The sequence below is a fragment of the Pinus tabuliformis genome, chromosome 1_2, assembly GCF_031772625.1.
Source record: "Pinus tabuliformis cultivar Carrire ecotype Pingquan chromosome 1_2, CPIR1, whole genome shotgun sequence".
In the NCBI taxonomy this organism is placed as follows: Eukaryota; Viridiplantae; Streptophyta; class Pinopsida; order Pinales; family Pinaceae; genus Pinus; species Pinus tabuliformis.
Window position 1 is genome coordinate 810242449 of NC_142298.1, and position 18030 is coordinate 810260478.

Here is an 18030-nt window from a genome sequence, read left to right on the forward strand (position 1 = left end):
CAATAAGGGGTTACACTAGTAGTATAGGGACCTAACAATACCAAATAGTTTGTTATATCAGCAAACCATGGGGAGAGTACTGAGATAGCAAACAAATGCTCTTCTGGTAACTGATCATTCACCATTCCTTCTTCACCTGCAGGTAGATTCATCCTAGATAGAAAGTCAGCAACAACATTCTCCTTACCAAGCTTATCAACAATAGTTAGATCAAACTGCTGCAATAAAAGTAACCATCTTATGATTCTAGCATTTACATCTGGTTTGTTCATTAAATATTTAATTGCAGCATAATTCGTATGCACAAATGTTTGATAGCCTGTAATATAATGCCCAAATTTGTTCAGTGAATGCACAATAGCCAGGAGTACTTTTTCGGTCACAGTATAATTTAATTCAACCTTTGACAGGTTTTAACTGGTAAAATAGATGGCATAAGGCAATTTCTCCTCTACCTGACCTAAGGATGCTCCTATGGCTTTATGTGAGGCATCAACATGGATATGAAAAGGGAGGGCCCAGTTTGGGCCTCTCAGGATTGGTGCAGTGATTAATTTACCCTTTAGAATGTCTAGGGCCTCTTGACAACTTTTTGACTACATAGATTCAGAATCTTTGGCCAATAATCCGAACAAAGGAGAGGCCAATTTGCTGAAGTCCTTTATGAACCTTCTGTAGTATCCAGCTAACCCTAAGAAACTCCTAACATCTCTTTAGTTTTGTGGAGGTGGGACCTTTTGGATGATGGCTATTTTGTTTGGGTCCACCTGCAGTCCTTGCTGAGATATGGAGTGACCTAGCACAGTCCCTTCGGTCACTAAGAATTCACATTTTTCTGGACTAAGAGATAGGTTCATTTCAATGCACTTGCATAATACTTTGCCTAGGTTAGTTAGGGCCTCTTGAAAATCACAGCCGTAAGGTGTAAAATCATCCATATAGATCTCTACAATATCATGTACTAACTTAGCAAAAATACTCAAGACTACTCTCTGGAAAGTGGCAGGAGCATTGCATAATCCAAAAGAAAGGACCCTATAGGCAAAAGTACCCCAAGGACAGGTGAATGTGGTTTTATCCTAGTCTTCTGGGCAGATTTGGATTTGGTTGTACCCACTAAATCCATCTAGGAAAGAATAGAACTTCTTCCTTGCCAGGATATCCAACACGTAATCTATGAAGGGTAGGGGAAAATGATCCTTCTTTGTGGCTTTGTTCAACTCCCTATAGTCGACACAAATCCTCCACTTACCATTCTTCTTGGAAACGAACAATAAAGGAGAGACCCACTCACTGTCAGAGATAGGGTGAATGAACCCTGCATCTAACAGTTTTTGTAGTTCTTCTTTGACGATGTCTTTAAGGGCTGGATTCATTCTCCTTTGTGGTTTCCTAACTAGCTTGCAACCTTCCTTGATGTATATGTGGTGAGTACACACTGAGGGGTGTACTCCCTTAATTTCCTTATAGTTCCAAGCGAAGGCTTCTAGGTTCTCTTTCAACAATTTGCATAATTGTTCCTCTTCTAAAGTAGAAAGAGATGGATTAATCTTCAAAGTTTTCTCTGGGCCAAAATTCTATGGTTTTGACTCTGAGTGGGTTGGAATCGGCCAAGCTTAAGTCAATTTTATGATTGTTCATTGTTTCCTTTACTTCTTCTTCTAAGGGTAATAAACTAGGAGTTGGACTTTGGAGCAGGTGTTCAATTAAGTCATCCTCCTCTTGTTGTCCTCCTCCTATGATTGCTTCCATAGCATAAAGTTGGGTAGAATAAAGCTCATCTTCTTCCTCCTCCTCTAACCATACAGGTAAATCATGCTCTAGAGAATGTTGAGCAAGAGGGTATAGGACTAATTGTTTCAACATATGCCCATTCTTGATGGTCATATTCCCAGCTCTGCAGTTAATGTAAGCATCAGTTATGGCCAACCATGGCCTCCCAAGGATGAGAGGGTAACCAGTAAGCTTAGCCTTAGGCTGGAGAACTAGGAAATCTACAGGGTATTCCTAGGAATCAATGGAGACCATCACATCCTCCACAATTCCCTTAGGGGTGACTGTGGAACGGTCTGCAAGTTGCAGCACTATTGTGGTCTTTCTCAATGAGCCTTGGACGTTGAGTTTGAGCATGGTGTCCTTAGTAATCAAATTAATGGTAGCCCCCAGATCAATCAAAGTGTGTGGGACAATGGTTCCATTGATGTGCACATCTACTATAGGGCTTCCAGGGTCCAAATATTTTGGACATATTACCTGCACTAGCATAAAGTCAGACAACTTCCCAATGACATTAATGGTAGGGGCATCCATTTTTCTTTTTCCTGGATGCTTGAAGAACTTCTCCTTAATCAATTTATTGTAAATAGGAATATCTTTGATTGCTTGGAGAAGGGGGATATTTACACATAAATTTTTCAATTCTCTAAAAAGTTTAGTTTCTTCTAGGGTAGGCTGGAGTGGTTGGGTTAATCTTTGAGGAAAGGGTGGATTTACTTTAAGGTTGCTTTCCTCTCTTTCTTCCTCAACCTCCCTATGTGGAGGAGAAGGTTAGCTATCTGGGAGAATTCTCCTAGATCTTAGGTTGATCTCCTAGATTTCTATAGCATAAGCTGGGTATGATGTCCCTCCACTATATGCTTGTTGAGCCTGCCTATTGTTTGGGTTCAAATTTGGTTGGGTAGACATCTAGGGTTGCCTAGGTGGAGCAGAGTGCAGGAGTTGTGGTTGGTTAGGTGGTGGAGGCAATAAGGATGGAACATTGTTAAATTGGGGCCTCCACCCCTGGGGTGGGGTATTTGAACGTAAGGTTGAAATGACTAGTTGGCTAGCTGGGATTGATATTGAGATGCATAGGACAAAGGAGGGGGTGTAGACTGGGAAGGATGAGCAGGGGGTTCCCAAGAAGGTATAGCGGTGGCTTGGTTGGGGTTGTAGTATGCATGGAATTGCCCTTGCATACCCTACTGGTATGTTCTAGGCCCAGGAGGTCTCCTTTGGTTGATGTAGCAAAGAAGGGCGCTTGTCTATGGAGAGGTTTTCTTCACAGGCTGAGCAAATCTGAATACAGTTTAATGGAAATTCGTTCCTAGGATGCCTCCTAGTGCATCTAGGACAAAAAATGGCCAAGGCTCTCTCTGATTCCTCTTACTTGCTTTTGATGTTCATGGTGTCCAATTTCAAGGCAAGGGTTTGAATCATGTCACCTTTGAAATATTCCAGCATATTTCCAATTTGACCTTTGATGGATAAGTTAGAGGATGATGTACTGGCCATAGGTTGACTACCCCTACCCTTTTTCTTGGCTGTCCTAGAATGGTTTCTAAAGATAGTCTTAATGTCCTCATAGGGTAATTGGTAGACATTTCCTCCTATTATCATATGTAAGGTATCCAGAAGATCTTCCCTTACTCCTCTAGTAAGCAAGACCAGCTTTAGTGACTTAGGGTCAAGTGTGCACCTGGCCCTTTTGTAACTAAGCTGTAATCTTTCTTCATAGTCTTCTAGGGATTCATCCTAGCCTATCATCATCCTAAAAATCTCTTCTTTATTATCCTTTTACCTATAGTAGTCCCTATATTTTTCATTACACATTTGTTGCATCTGAGCTCAAGTTGTTATGCTATCTGTAGGTAAACCCATGAAGCAACGCAATGCTGCATCCTTGAGGGTAGCTGGGAATAGTTTTAACTTTTTCTCATCGGTTGTATAGTCATAGGTTCGACATATAACAACAAATTCAAATAGGAAAGTGTCAGGGTCCTCTTTGGTCAGGCCATGGAAATGAGTTAGAGCAGAGGGGCTTATATTCTTCATCTTAGTGTCCCCATTGGTTTCCCTGATGGGGAAGGCACTCTCAATTCTCTCTCTATCTCTCCAATCATTTTGGTTTCTAGCCATTGGCTTAGTAGGAATGGGTTCTTCCTCTTCTTCTTCTTTTGTAGGTTACCCAAATAGGTAAGTTTGGTCACCTAAAGGGTCTTCCAATTCACCGTCACTGAAGAAGAGAGAAGGTTTCTGGTTGGATGCAGTGGGGGTATTTGACAAGAATTTTCCTGAATTGTCCCTAATCCTACGAGGCATGAAAGGAAATGTTTTTGGGTTGGTTTTTGTAATATTTTGTTTTAAAGCTAGAAAGTACTTGCAGAATGGAAAGGAAAGAAGCTAATGATAACTGAAAGAAAGAAAGAAACTAGATTACCTTTGCAGAAATAAACTAATGGAAGAAAGTTTGAAGACTAGAAGTAGAAGAAAAGAAAGTAGGAGACTAGAAATAGAAGAAGGCAATAATCAATTCTAATTACACACCTCCCTGGAAACAACGCCAAAAAGTGATGAGCCTAGGTATTGCAGCAATAAAGCTGCAATTCCCAGGGCTACCAGCTTTACTTATCAACCTAGGGTTCATACAAACTTGGAGGTGACAGTGCTATATGCACAAGTAGGAGTAAAGATCCTGCCTATTGCCACTGTTTATAGAGTTAGAAGAAACTTTAATTATTTGATGGGAGGAGAGAAAACCTTATTCTAGGAGAGAGCTACTTCTATTGCAGTAATGAAGAAAACAACATGAAAGGCTAAACTTGCACCATAACCTAACTTAATCAACCAAATAGCTATGCTAAGTAGAAATGCTAATTTAACATTAACCTAGGGCTAATTATCTATGTTGCAGAAGTAAAAACATTAAAACTAGACTAAGGGGTAACAAAGAAACTTAGGCTAAATCGGGTTTCAGGCGGAAAAAGCGATCGGAGGTCAAAATGAGTGAAAGAAGGGTGTGAGGGAGCAATGACAGACAAGAACCGTTGGATCAATTTGGTGAAAGGAAATGAACAATAGAGGTTTTATCGCGGAAAGTTACGTAGGTAGATGGGTGAACAAGGTTGCTAACGAGATAGACGATTGAGATCTTATCGCAAAGGTTTTAAGGGAAGGGATGGACGGATAAGGGAATAAATGAGACGAGTAGCTGAGATTTAATCGCGCTGGTGAGGCCAAGAGGTGGACAGGTGAGGCTAACAAGAGTGATGGATGGCTAAGATCTTATCATGTGGGTGAAGGTTAGAGATGGACGACAGAGATCACATTGTGGGAAAAAGAAACTTGCAGAAATGAGGGAGCGGGTTTCTAAGGCGGGAAGCAGTTTCTTGCACCCTTTAGGGAGTAAGTAGTTTGCACAATTTTCACGCGATTAGCCTTACTGTGCAACACGTAGCGCGAGAAAACCACTTTTCTCGCTTGCTCTCAGGTAGATAACTTTTGTGCATTAATCTGCGCGAGATTGCGCAATAGCCGTTGGATCAAGTGGGGCTGATCAACGATCGAGATCAGCCAAGCTAGTTGGTGATCAGGTGAGGTGACAGTAGTCGGATCAGGAAAGGCAGATCGATGGTGGGAGCTTAAAGCGCCTAAAGTGATCAAGTGAAGCGACAACCATCGGATCCGGCAAGGCAGATCTACTATGGGGACTTAAAGTTCATAAAGTGAATGGTGGACTCCACGCGAGGTAGCAGTTGAAGAAAATAGTGAATTAGATGGTGATTGTGAAGGTTTGTTGGTCATGAGATGGCAAGGAAGTGATGGAGGGAGAACGTGCTGGAGGCAGTTTCAAACTAAAATAACAAAGAAAACCAGCGAGGGTATACAACTAACTATATTCAAAAAACAAACTCCATAGCCTATATGAGAACCAGAAACTATGTTTTTGGGGTTGCCGGCAGGTCTCTGCCTCAAGTCATGGTCCCAGAGGGAGGAGATGATGCCAAGACACCTACACACAACCTGATAGTAATATTTTCCTCTAATCTGACCTTTGAATTAAAAAAACACAAATGACAGTAAACTACAGCAAATGAAACTACTAAAACAGATGAACAAAAACAAGAAGCTATTCAAATAAATGAACAGAACCAGAAAGCTGCTTAACCAAATGAATCAGAACCAAAACTTCTTGAGAAAATGCATCAGCAAACCATGAAACTACTTAACAGATAAACATAATAGAATTCTATGCTAGAATAACAGAATAGTAAACAGGAGTTGTGGCTACTTGGGTCGAGCCCTAACCAAAGAGCTTCATCCCTCAAAGTTTAACTCAGAGCTGGCTTAAACAAAACTCATATTTATTACAGAAACCATGGATTACAGAGCAAATTCACAAGCGTTTGCAGTTCAGAAATAAAATGGAGTTTCACAAATGAAGTTCGAATCCTAGTGAGGTCATAAACCTCTCTATTTATACATTTTGAAATCTTTAACAACTTCCTTCTCATTAGGGAGGCTTGGCCTTTAACAACAAAAATTTTCTTGTTGTCCCTTTCGCTTGCTTGGTTGTCTTCTTTATTCCTCATGATGTGGCTTTTTGCACTCTGAGCTGATGGAGGAATATTTGAATGGAAGGGTAGTAGATGACGAGGATTAACCTCCTATAATTCCTCTACCTTGTCTCATTCCAGTCTTGACCAAGGTATTTTCTCTAGTTCTTTGCTTTTATCCTTTATGCCTGCATTTCTCCTTGCTTTTATCCTTTGTTCCTGCATTATATGCACATTAGACTACAAAGATAAATATCCAACTCTAACTCATTTCATGAACAAAATATAATCAAAATTATGCAATAAGTTGTGAGAATAGTTGTTTTGACTAAGCTAGGAGGTGAATTAAGGCCAATTAAGGCCCATATAATTACTTAGTAATGAGGCTCATCAAGTAGAAGTCCAAAGAAAAATTCCCTCATCAAGTCTTGTGGAGCTACCTTATTCACGATACATCTAATTTGGATTGTAAGAATAAGAACAATCTACATATTGATGGATTCTTTTGGCTTGATAAAACATGGGCACACATCATTTGTCAAGATATCTATAGTTCATTAAATGATGCATCTCCCTATATAGATTGTTAGAGAATTATATATTATAGAGCAATGGAACACATAAAATATTGCAAAAATATAAACACAGAAAATGCATAAAACAAGAGAGACACAGATATACATGGTTCACCCAATTTGGGCTACATCCACGGAGAAATAGCCAGTCCTTCCTTTTATATTATCTAGCGAACTGAAGAGATACAACCTATAGCAGATCCGCTGTAATTCCCTCTTCACTCTCAATCTCCTCTCTCTTCCTCACTCAAAATATAGATATACATAGATGCAATACAATTCCCTCATATATAGCGAGGGGTTGCCTTCTAAGGCAGAAAACCCTAAATTAAACATAACTTCTACCGTCAAATCTCTGCCTAATTATGAACTAAGGTCCAATGTGGCGATACCTTTGAATACAAAAGATAATCAGGCTCCACACCCAACAATCTCCCACTTGGAGACTAATTATAGCAACTCCACCGCTGCTTCATTTGTTGGACAATGACTCCACTTTGGACCTAGCTATTTCTCATCTTCTTCATCATACTTGAAGACTAATTGAAACTGAGCAGATTCTCAGTTTCTCCCTAGTTACAACTTTTGTTAACATATCTGCAGGATTCTAGCTAGTGTGTATCTTTTCCAGCTTCAACTGTCCATCTTCCAACGCTGACCGTATGAAATGGTACTTGAGATGTATATGTTTAGTCTTGGAATGAAATGCAGAGTTCTTTGCAAGATGTATGGCACTCTAGCTATCACTGTATAACTTGTCCAACTCCTGCTTCTTACCCAATTCATCCAGAAACCTTTGTAACCAAATCATTTCTTTACTAGCCTCTATAGCAGAAACATACTCTACTTCTGTTGTTGAAAGTGCAACAACACTTTGCAGTTTTGAGACCCAACTGACAGTTGTTCCACCTACAGTAAACACATACCCTGTTGTGCTCCTCCTATTATCTCTATCACCCACCATATATGCATCAACATATCCCTATAGAGCAATGTTTGAACCACCAAAGCATAATGCTTGATTTGTGGTACCTCTCAAATACCTAAGAATCCACTTCACCGCCATCCAATGTTATTTTCCTGGATTGTTCATGTACCTGCTTACAACTCCCTCTGCATGTGCAATATCAGGCCTTGTTCATACCATTGCATACATTAAGCTTCCAATTGCTTATGCATATGGAACTTTATACATATGAGCCATTTCTTCCTAAGTCTTGGGACACTCCTCCTTACTTAATTTGAAATAGCTAGCCAAAGGTATACTAACTGGTTTTGCATTCTGCATATTAAACCTTTTCAACACCTTTTCTATGTACTCACTTTGAGACAATGTTAATTTGCGATTCTTCCTATCTTTGGTTATTCTCATACTAAGGATTTGTTTTGCAGCACCCAAATCCTTCATTACAAATGAGTTTGCCAATTTTCTTTTAAGCACCTTTATTTCCTGCATGTTAGAACCTGCAACAAGCATGTCATCTACATACAATAACAATATAATATAGCTGCCATCATTTTTCCTTTTGAGATAAACACAAAGATCAGAGTGACATCTATTATAACCTTGTTCAAACATAAACTTGTCAAATTTTAGATACCACTGCCTTGGAGCCTGTTTTAAGCCATACAAGCTCTTCTTCAACCTGCACACTAGTTTCTCCTTCCCTTTTACCTCATATCCTTATGGCTACTACATATTCTTCCTCCAAATCCCATGGAGAAAGGCTATCTTTACATCTAACTACTCAAGATGCAAATCTTCAGCTGCTACTAGACTTAAAATAGTTCCGATTGAGGTCATTTTAACAATAGGAGAAACTATCTCATCAAAGTCTATACCCTTTTTCTATGCAAACCCTTTCACTACAAGTCTAGCTTTATACCTTTTTCTACCTCCATCTTCTTCCTTCAACCTGTAAACCCATTTATTATGTAATGTTGTTTTACCTATAGGCAACTTCACTACGTCCCAAGTCTAGTTATATGCTAAGGAGTCCATCTCTTCTTCAATGGCTTGCTCCCACTTCTTCCTGGTTTCTACCTGCACTGCTTCTTCATAACATTCTGGTTCACTAGAATCAGTAAACAATACATAATATAATGAAGGAGAGTATCGTTTAGGGGGTCTACTTATTATGGTAGATCTTCTAACACCACTTTTAATTGTTTGAGGTGTTTGTTGCTGTTGTGGTTATTGTTCTGGCTGTTGATCATTATGATTTTCAGGCACCATCACTTTTCCTGTGATCTCATCAAGCACTATGTATTCTCTGTTTTCTTTTTCCTGTTTCTTTTCCTGCAGTTGATCCTTATACAAAACCTTTTTATTGAATATGACATATTTGCTCCTAATGATTTTGTGTTTTTCATAATCATAAAAGCGATAGCCAAAATCATTAATACCATATCCAATAAAGGTACATTTATTTGATTTTGCCTCAAGCTTTGTTCTATTTTCTTTATTAATGTGGACAAAGGCTTCACAACCAAAAGTCTTTAAAAAAGAGTAGTTTACCTTTTTACCTGTCCATGCCTCCTCTGGAATACCACCATCCAAGGAACTTGAAGGCCCTCTGTTTATTAGATAAACAACAGTATCTACAGCATCTGCCCAAAATTGTAAAGGCAATCCTGCATGTAATCTCATGCACCTTGCACGCTCCATGATTGTCCTGTTCATCCTTTCTGACACACCATTTTCTTGTGGTGTTCTTGGAACTATCTTCTCTCTATGAATTCCATTCTTTGAATAGTACCTATCAAACTCTTTGCTGCAATATTCACCTCCATTATCTGATCTGAGACACTTCAACCTTTTTCCTGTCTCATTTTCAACCAAATATTTCCATTTCTTGAAAGTATCAAATACATCAGATTTATTTCGAATACAATAGATCCAGGCTTTTCTGGTTGCATCATCAATAAAAGTAACATAATAACAAGAGCGACCAAGAGATGATACCTGAGCAGGTCCCCATACATCTGTATGCACAAGCTCTAATTTTTCGCTCTTCTTTTCTTTCCCCACTTTAAGGAATTTGACTCTCTTCTGTTTTCCATAAACACAACTCTCACAGAATTTTAAATCAACATGCTTCAAACCTAGCAACAAATTTCTCGAGTGAAGAATCTTCATCCCCTTCTCACTCATGTGCCCAATCCTATGATGCCACAATGTTGTATCTTCTCTTGTAGAGGTTAAAGCATTAACAAAATTAGAAATACCATTGCATAAATACAATGTTACAATCTTTCCTCCTTTCACTATTACTAAGGATCCTTTAGTGAACTTCCAGGTTTTATCTGTGAAAGTAGTTACGCAACCTTCACCTCCCAACTGCCCTATTGAAATTAGATTTTTCTTCAGATTTGGAACATGCCTTACCTCTTTCAATAGCCACTGATTTCCATTTTGCCATTTTATGAAAACTGTACCCATTCCAATGATTTTACAGGGTTTATCATCACCAAATTGAACCTGTCCAAAATCTCTTTGAACATAATCATAAAAATGTTTCCTATCAGGTGTGGCATGGAATGAGGCCCCTGAATCTACCACCCAGGCATCAATAATATTTTCTAATGAAAGAATCAAAGCATCTTGCAACACATCACCTGTTACATTCGCTTCACGATTATTTTCTTGCTGTGCATATCCTTCTCTTCCCTTTCAAGTCTTGTAGTCTTTCTTCAGGTGTCCTTTATTCCCGCATTTCCAGCACACTATCCCCGATCTGGACTTGGATCTACCTTTTCTTGACCTACTATGATATCCAGGGCTCTTTCCTCTTTCTATTTTTCTTCCCCTAGTCTCTGGAGTCAAAGCATTACCTGATGTCTCACCAAAGCTTTTTCGTCGCATTTCCTCACTAAGGATTGTACCGACAACATCATCAAACTTTAAAGTACTAGATCCAGAGATAAGGTTACTAATGGCCATAACTAAACCATTCCAACTTTCTGGCAATGAGCACAAAAATAACAGAGCTCTAACTTCATAATCAAAAGTTACACCTACAAAACTTAACTGATTGGTAACTGTATTAAACTCATTTAAATGATCAACAACAGCTCCACCTTATGACATCTTCATATTAAATAAACGCTTCATAAGAAATACCTTATTTGATGCCGAGGGTTTTTCATATAGTTTGGCCAATGTTGACATTAAACACTTTGTTGTCGTTTCCTTTGAAATATTAAACGCTACCTATGCCGTTAGGCACAACCATATTATTCCAAGTGATTTTCTGTCAAGAATATCCCATTCTGTGTCTATCATACTTGTCGACTTCTTTGTCTTTCCGCTCAATGGTTGGTACACATCTCTCTGATATAGATAATATTCCATCTGCATCTTCCACAACTGGTAGTTTTGGCCGTTGAATTTTTCGACCCTAAACCTACCATCTTCCGCCATTGCTGCCACTCGAACCAAGAACCCTTCTCTCTTGTGAGTTTATCAGCCAAAAAAAGACCTTCGGTTGTGATACCAGTTGTTAGAGAATTATATATTACAGAGCAATGGAACACATAAAATATTGTAGAAATATAAACACATAAAACACATAAAACAAAAGAGACACAGATATACGTGGTTCACCCAATTTGGGCTATGTCCATGGAGAAATAGCCAGTCCTTCCTTTTATATTATCCAGCAAATTAAAGAGATACAACCTATAACAGATCCACTGTAATTCCCTCTTCCCTCTCAATCTCCTCTCTCTTCCTCACTCAGAATACAGATATACATAGACGCAATACAATTCCATCATATATAGAGGGGTTTCCTTCTAGGGCAAACAACCCTAAATTAAACATAACTTCTACCATCAAATCTCTGCTTAATGAACGGCCCAGATTGACTATGAAATTACAACATTTTACAAGGCAATTTTACATCTATTCTTAGCTTCATGGGCTCTACCCCTGATCCCCCCGCCAGGGGGGGTCCTCCCAAAGGTTGTAGCTGCCCCCCCCGGACCCCCCTGCAGCGAATATTTTACGGGCCCCCCTGGAACCCATTATGAACTGGGGTCCAATGCGGTGATACCTTTGAATACAGAAGATAATCATGCTCCACACCCGACATAGATTGCATTGAATCCCTTGAGCTAAGCAGATGGCCCCATTCTATTTTGTTGTTTCCATCGAAATAGTGATTAGTAGGTGCTCCATGGTTTTCATTTCATTTCTAAAAAATTCACACATGACTGCTAAATTTGAACTTCTCAATCGAGAGGTGGTGGAATTGAATGCATATTGGTGGATGTCATCAACTACATTGGAGAATTTTTAGTTAGAGCATGGGAAAGGAAAAGTAGTGTAGCATGTCAGAGTTAGATCTTGAGCTTGAACTTAAGCGGGGTAACTACCAGAAATTCTAGAGAATCGATGGCTATGTATGAGCATACATAGTGACTTATAGGCCCCATTCGAGATGGAACATGCCTATAGGGTATTAATAATGTTAAAAAAAAGGTTAAAAATATATTTTATAAATGTCAAGACACATCACGAGAAATGGTAAGACAAAATTTTTAAATGTATTTAATAGGAAAAATGTTGTATGACGAGCATTTGTCTCATCAAATTCCAATGTTTCCAATGACTCAAAGCAATATGATAGCAAGGAGGAAGTAATGATTATGATTGAATTTAGTAGGTATTCTCAATATCAATGGAATGGGAAACATACATCACAAAGTATTTTCACTTTCTTTATTCGGATTAAATTTAAATAAAAAACTATAAAATTATATTGAACACATGCATTTGAATACTAACTTAATTAGATTAGAAAAAATAAATTTGAAAATGAATAAAAATGATAAAAAAATGATTTTCTATACTCATTTTCTATAACATCCAACATGGAAATTGACTATAATTCAATATTTAATATTAAAATATGAGAAACAAAATAATTATTTACTCAGTTGTTACATTTCAAGATAAAATGAGTGGAAGAAAGGAGATGGATAAAAATGATTGGTTATTTACTTATATTTCAATATTCAACACCCAAAAAAAAAAATACTTCCTAATGAAATGGCTCAGCTGGCAATTTGATGCACTGAAGCTTTAGGTCTTGCCACCTCTGTACTCTCCCTGTGGCTCCCCTTGGAGTGCTGAGGTGTTCGGCTTCCTGGGCTTGTCCCTTGCCTCTCCTTCTTCCATGGAGGAGCCGAATGATGACCCTGAGGCCCCTTCCTTTCGCAACATGGTTATTGGTCGACCGCAGGATCAAGATTCTTCTTTCTTCACCAAGCTAGCTTCATGCACAACCTTTCACTCCTCGAGAATGAGCCCTGAAGTAAGGGATAAATGGAAGGAGAAAGGGAAAAATGTAAAGGCTCAAACAACCATAGGCACCACCTCTGCAAATGCTTCATCAACATTGGAGGCAGAAACCACAGAGGAACACCTACAAAAGACAAGAACAAAACTGAGAAGCACCTGCAACCCAAAAGCCAAACAAATCCTGGAGTTGGCAATTCAAGACCTGGGGGTAGCTGTTTATAGAGACTATATGCAAGAGCATGTAGTAATATGGAAATTCATGGGCATCTGGCCCACAGAGAAAGCACTAAATTGGTGGATCCAATCCAAATGGAAACCAAAGGGAGAAATTAGACTACATCTAGGTTTAAAGGGGTTCTTTACAATCATCTTCGATCTCTTAGAAGACAGAGACAAGATATTTGATGGAGGACCCTACTTCCTCAAATCTGTAGGACTGTGTATGAGATTCTCGAAAGAAAACTTCACCCTTGAGAAAGAGGACTTCACTAGGGTCCTGGTATGGGTTCACCTCTACTCCTTGCCAATTGATTGTTGGGCTCCATCATTCCTCAAAGGCATTGGAGACCAATTAGGTGAATACATTAAAATGTCTGAGGGCACAAGAAGCAGACATTATGTTTCATATGCCAGAATATGTGTTTACATCGATGTCTCTGGAGCCCTTCTGGAAGCCATAGGACTAATATTAAGGGATGAGGTCTAGCTCCAGACCATTGGCTACGAACACATCCCATTCTAGTTTAGAAAATGCCATGAGCATGGCCACCTCTTTAGGGATTGTTCGCAAAATAAAATACCTCAAAGAAGTTAGGAGGCTAGCAAGAAAAAGGATGAACAAGGTTTCAACAAACTAAGCACAAGGAACAAAAACAACAAGAAAACTAACATAAAGAAAGAGGAGCACCAAACAACTAGCCTAAACAAATTTGAATTTCTGAATAAATTGCAATAAAAACTGCTCTCAAACAAATCAAGTGACAAGGAGGCCAAAGAGGATAAATAAAATTCAGAAAACTAGAGGCAAGAGGATCATTACTTAGAACACAACAACACGAAGACGAGAATTTACAAGAAGACATATAAATGGAACAAGTACTGGTGGACTCTACCCCAAAGGAAAACGCAATAGAAGAGGCATTGGAAGGAGTTTACCTCTTATTGGTCACAGAGGAATGGAAGAAAAATAGTTTGGTTGTGATTCCAGAAGAAACACCACGTGGAAACAACGCAGTTAACGACATTTTGGCAAACATGACATCAATAAAATACAGCCTAAAAGGGCCAAGTTGGAAAAGAGGAAGGAAAACAAACAGTTGACTTCTTCATGAACTTGGTGCCATACTCATTAATGAAGGAAAGATAAAGGCCCTAGCCCTAACTCCCACTCTTCACCAATGAATTTAATCTCTTGGAATATTAGAGGACTCAATGGTCCTGGAAAGAAGAGAGTCTTGAAAAACATACTCCTAGTTGATAAACTGGATATCCTATTAATACAAGAAACCAAACTTGACATGGCTAACCTCACTCTCCTTCAAAAAAATTGTTTCAAGCAATACAGTTATACCATGAACTCGGTCACAGGATCAACAGGGGGAATCATGACCATGTGGAAAATCTCTCAGTATGATCTTACCTCCTTAGTTGCCACAAAACATTCCATCACTACTATTTTGAAAATCATTGGCACCAACCACAACATTTGTGTCACCAATATCTATGCTCCACACAGAGTAGTGGAAAGAATCAAGATGTTGCAAAGCATAACTAAACTCCTTGATTCCATCCACCTACCTTTCAAAATTGTTGCGGATGACTTCAACATGGTGATAAACCTTAGAGAAAATAAGGGAGGCACAAGAAAACTTGATAAGGAATCTGAAGTCTTCCATTCCAACATCAAGGGTCTTAGTCTAATTGACATCCCTATGAACAATGGAATCTTCACCTGGAATAACAAATGAGGGGGAGACAGGAAAATTCCTTCCAGGCTTGATCAATTCGTTCTTTCAGAAGAGATCTATCTCACCTCTTGGGAAATGGAGGCAAGAATTCTTCCTCAATTTGGATTTGACCATTGGCCAATATCCTTGAAGGTTCACATTTCCTCTGGCCCAAAGAATAGACCCTTTAGATTCAAATCCTTTTGGATGAAGCACCCGGATTTCATGGAAAAAATGAAATACTAGTGGAGTAAACCGATGCCCCAAATCGGAAACAAGGTGTACAAATTCCAGTAGAAACTGAAATCCATCAAAAATGAGATCAAACTTTGGAACAAGGAAACTTTTGGCAACATCATCACTGACAAAAGGAACCTGGAACTTAAAATGGAAATCCTCCAGCAACAAATCATTAATGAGGGCATCACTAAACAAAGGAAACAGGAAGAGCTTAATCTTCAAAAAAGTTGGGAGGAAAGGGTCTCTCAAGAAGAGAAACTTTGGCATAAAAAATCCCGCATTAACTGGCTAAAATGTGGGGAAAGAAACTCAACTTTCTTTCACTATTCGATGATACAACACAAAAGACACAATAGGATCCTGGCCCTAAAAAATAGAGAGGGAAACCTTATCCACTCTCATGAGGACATGGCCACTGAACTAAATCAGTACTTCAGTAATCTCCTAACTAAGCCTAGGACTAATCGGGCAAGGGCTATTAAGGAAATAACCAACAACATTTTGGCTATCCTCACCGAGGATCACAATAAAATTTTATTGAGGAAAGTTTCAATGCAAGAGGTGGAGGAAGTTGTTATGACTATGTACAATGGTAAGGCGCCAGGTCTGGATGGGTTTACCATAAACTTCTACAAAGCCTGCTGGCCTCTATTAAAAAATGAGGTTCACGCCTTGGTGGAGGAGTCTAGAATTCAAAAGTATGTTCTAAAAGCTCTAAATGCCATCTTTCTAACCTTAATTCCCAAGGATTAAGGCGCTGACTCCCCGGAAAAATTTCATCATATAGACCACTGCATCATATACAAGATCATATCAAAAGTATTGGCCAATAGAATAAAAACCATCCTGCCTCTTTTGATTTCCCAGCACCAATCTGGTTATGTGGAAGGGAGGCAAATCCTGGATAACATCATCCTTTCCCATGAATTAATTCATTCTCTTAAAGTTCAGAGGAATCCTGGAATGATGATGCAGTTAGACATGTCCAAAGCATTCGATAAAATTAGTTTGGAATACATGGAAGATGTCCTTGGAGCTTTTGGTTTTCACAAGGACTATTAAATGGATTATGGTGATGCTTTTTGGGGCTTTCTTATCGATTCTCCTGAATGGCTCCCTGTCTCAATCCTTCTTCCCATCTAGAGGCATCTGTCAGGGGGATCTTATTTCTCCCTTCCTTTTTTTCATTATGGCCGAGGGCCTCAGCAGATCCATCATGGCAGCCTATTCCACCAATGCCCTATCTGGCCTCAAGCTTTATACCTCTGCTCCTCCCTCCACACATCAACAATTCGTTGATGATACCTTGTTAATGGGCCTCCCCACAATCAAAGAAGTGTTATCCTTCAAAGTCATCCTCTGATATTTATCTGTTGCTTCTAGCACCTCCATAAACCAAGATAAGTCCAAATTGTTTTTCTTTAACACCCCTCTAGCCATCCAAAGGAACATTGCCAGAATAATGGAATTTCAGAGATGGAACCTCCCTTCAAAATACCTTGGAGTCCCCCTTACAGACAAGCCCCTAAATCATTCAACAAGGGAATATCTTATCACCAAAATGGAAAAAAGACTAGCTAGCTGGACCTTCAGATCTCTCAATTTGGCAGGTCGTTTGGTTTTAGTCAAGTCTGTGTTACAGGCCATACCCCAATATTTGTACTTCTCCCTTGCGACCCCAAAATCCACCTCCATCACTCTTAGAAACCTCCAGATAAAGTTCCTATGGAGGGGCTCAGATAAGAAGCTGAAGTGGGTGTTGGTGGCTTGGGACAAGTTGTTTAAACCCAAAAAACTAGGCACTATCGATCTGAGGCACCATGAGCTGTTAGGGAAAACCCTTGGAGCCAAAACATGGTGGCGAAGGATTGCAAACCCCAACTCGCTACAATAGAGAAATCATACAGAATCATAGTTTTTGGGAGGTAGGTGACAGGCATAAAGAACTATTTTGGGAATATGCCTGGAAATAAATGTTGGATCTTAACAAAGATCAATTTAGATAGATCAGGATAAGTATGAAAAACAAGGGAAATAATAGGGTCAACCAATACTGGAAACCTAGCGATGGTAGTGACAACTAGAGGGAATGGTTAGACGAAAAAGATTGGGAACCCCCACCTAACCCTATGTAGTGGCAGGAGCTCTTGAGCGAATTCCAAAAAAGACAAACTCAAGTTAAAACTAACGAGGACAAGATCAGATGGGGGAAGAATCTGGTCAGGCACTTCAACTTAAAGGAAGCTTACAACTACATTGTGCTCCATGACCAACTTCAAATGGAGCCAAAATGGCAGACTCTGTGGGAGAGGAAACAATGGACAAAAATCACCCTATTTTTAGGGCTCATCATGCAAAAAAAAATTCTAAGCTCGGACAAATTAAGGAAGAAAGGGTTCACTAGCCCTTCTAGATGCAATATTTGTGAGAAAAGGGAAGAAACAACTAACCATTTGTTGAACGAGTGCCCCTTCGCAAACAAGCTGTGGAATTGGTTCTATTTAGTTTTCAAAGTTTCAAATAGGGATATATCCTCCATCCTCAATACCATTGAGAATTGGAGATCCTCCCTATCCCCTAATCCTCTGGTGAATAGAGCCTGGAACCTTATACCAAGTATTATTTACTGGGCTCTGTGGAAGGAGAGG